This window comes from Pteronotus mesoamericanus, unplaced genomic scaffold, assembly GCF_021234165.1.
Source record: "Pteronotus mesoamericanus isolate MK-2021 breed Mesoamerican mustached bat unplaced genomic scaffold, CSHL_Meso_final contig_182, whole genome shotgun sequence".
Classification (NCBI taxonomy): Eukaryota; Metazoa; Chordata; class Mammalia; order Chiroptera; family Mormoopidae; genus Pteronotus; species Pteronotus mesoamericanus.
Window position 1 is genome coordinate 3,051,186 of NW_026555078.1, and position 2,778 is coordinate 3,053,963.

Sequence of the window (2,778 nt, forward strand, 5' to 3'; positions counted from 1 at the left end):
TCCTTCATCGCTCTAGGTTGGAAGTGGGAAGACCTGTTTGGAAAAGCCCTAGATTTAAAAATCCAAAGGTTAGCAAGCTAGATTATTTTTATAAAATCTCAGTAAGTGTCCTCTTTGCTAAAATAGAATGTACCTCTGTATTTGTGAGTAAATCCCAAAGCTTAATGCCTTGCTTCTGGATTTTGTATCTGAGAAAGGTGCCTAGAAAGGTTTGGCAAAACAGGTAGCATGTTAAAGGCGTGGGGATGAAATTGGGGAGTAGAACACAGGAGATCTGCCTCCTTGGGCCCCTAGAACTAGACTGGCCTCCTTCAGTCAGCATCGGGGGCAGCTTCCCAGGGGGACTGCTTTCAAATGGAGAAGTTCAGCTGTAGGAATAAAGAGCTGTAATCGACTGGACCTACCTACTTCCCCCATTTTCTGAAATGCTGGTGGAACCAGGCCCACCCCCCCACCCCACCGCTGGCAGACTCAAAATACATAGGCACAGAAAGTTCTCTCAGAATCCAAGGCCTTTTGCAGTCTAACATTGGATCCCTTAAGCCAAAGGCTGGCGCATTGGTATGGAATGTCCCTGGGGTGGGCCTGGCACCTGGTCAGGGGGGTTGCTGTGAAGAAGGGACCAGCCCTTTGCCCTTGAAATTGCGCCATAAAATAGCTGCTGCATCGTGTGCATCGGTGCTGGGAATATCAGCCAAAGACGCCATGAAAGTGGAAAGTGGTCTTCCCCTACTGTACATAGTCGGGACAAATGACTAAACCTGGAAAGAGCAGTTTGTTCGGAACGTACTGTATTGGATGGTAATATGTGTTTATTTTTTCAAGGTCAGGAATATGTTTATCAGATTTAATGCTACAGTTTATTTTCGTGCCATGGCAGGACTTAACGGACAATGTGTGAAAATTTTTACTGAGAGCTCTAAGAGAACTATTGAAAAAAGTGAAATGTTATTTTGTAGTACAAGGGTTATTTTGTCTACTTAGTATATACATAGCTGTAGCTTTGTAAAAAGGGATCTTTGTAAAAAAAAAAAGGTATGAATGTGCACTCTTATTTATTGATGATTGTAAATGAAGATATAAATGACTATTTGCATAATTTATACTTGTGGGAAATTAACTGGAGTATTTGTTGACTGTTTTCTATTAAGGAATTTTAGGTTTGGTGCTACGCTGAATGGTCTTGTAAAATGACATGTATTCTTAAGAAAATTTTTGAGTATAAATTTCATGAACCAACCGTCTCACTGACAATTTTTATTTCCATATGCATTTTTGTCTCCGCCAACCAGAAAGGACACTGTCTTTCCTTTGTCCTGACAAAGAGTACTGTTGCCAGGGTACAAGTGAAGCCAACTGTTGGTAGGGATTGTAAGGAATGTTCCCTTTTTAACTTTTAACTTGCCTTGAGCCTTTGCATGTAAAGCTCTAAGAAGAAATAATAGTAGTATTACTAGTAGTAGTAGTGGTGGTAGTGGTAATAATGTAGTAGTAACAGTAATAGTAGTGATAGTAGTAGTAATACTAGTAAGAGTAGCAGCAGTAGTACTAATAGTGCAGTAGTAACAGTAACAGTAGTGGTAGTACCAATAGTAGTGGTGGTAATGATAGCAGTAGTAGTAGAGCAACGGCAGTGGTAGTGGTAGTAGTAGTACTAGTAATAGCAGCAGCAGCAGTGGTAATAATAGTAGTAGTGATAATATGGCTCAGGAGTTAGACTGCCTGCCTGGGTGGCTGGGTTTGAATCCTGGATCTGTCTCTTACTGGCTATGTGACCTATGGCAAGTCACTGTGGTCACGTGGGTTCCCCAGAAAACAGCCTGAGTGAAGCTTGTATGCTAAGGCATTGTTGGGGGGTGAGTGCCATCCCAGGGCAGCAAGAGTGAGGCAAGAAAGGACAGAAAGCAAATAGGAGGTGGTGCGACAAAGATTTATTACACATGTGCTAGGTATCAGGCACTGTCTGGTTGCTATGAATAGAGTATACGTGAAACCAAAGCCCTGGTACTCATAGAGCTTACATTCCAGTGGGGGGAAGTAGGCATAAACAAAATAAGTGAAATATATAGTATGTCAGATATGTATCAGGAAGTGCTGTGAGAAAGAAGGGAAGAAGAAAGAAGGGATGGGGAGGGGATGTAATGTTAATAGAGTTCTCTGGGAAGGCCTCTGAGATATTTGACTGAAGCCTTGAAAGATGCAGGGACAAGTCACTCCACTATCTGGGGGAAGAGCCTCCCAAACAACGGGAGCAACAGAGGCAAAGGCACCAAGGTCATGGCTCCTGTTTTTAATGATGACAAAGCGCCCACTGGCTGAGGCAGTGACAGAGGGAGGGGGAGGTGGGAGAGGGATTGAAAGGGACACGGGTCAGGTAGGGCCTTGCAGGGCGTTGCGAGGCCTTTGGCCTCTGCGCCGAGTGAGAGGGGCCCCCTGGAGGGATGTGAGCATGTGCTGACTGACGTCTTAGCCGGCTAATCCTGGTTGCCGTGGCCTAAGTCTTATTCTGGGCAGGGTGGTTAGGCCATAGAAACCCCAGCTGTGAAGATGGGGTGACATTCCGCTTTCCATCAATTGCCATAACATTTAGGATTGCTTTCAGCTGCCTCTGACAAAACACACACACACACAGAAAGAGAGAGAGAGAGAGAGAGAGAGAGAGAGAGAGAGCGAGAACAAAAGACCACAAAAGCAATGGCTTAAACACAACCAAGGTTTTGGTTTTGTCTCTTAAGAGAGAGGCCATGAAACCCAGGGCTGGTCCAGCAGCTTGGTGTC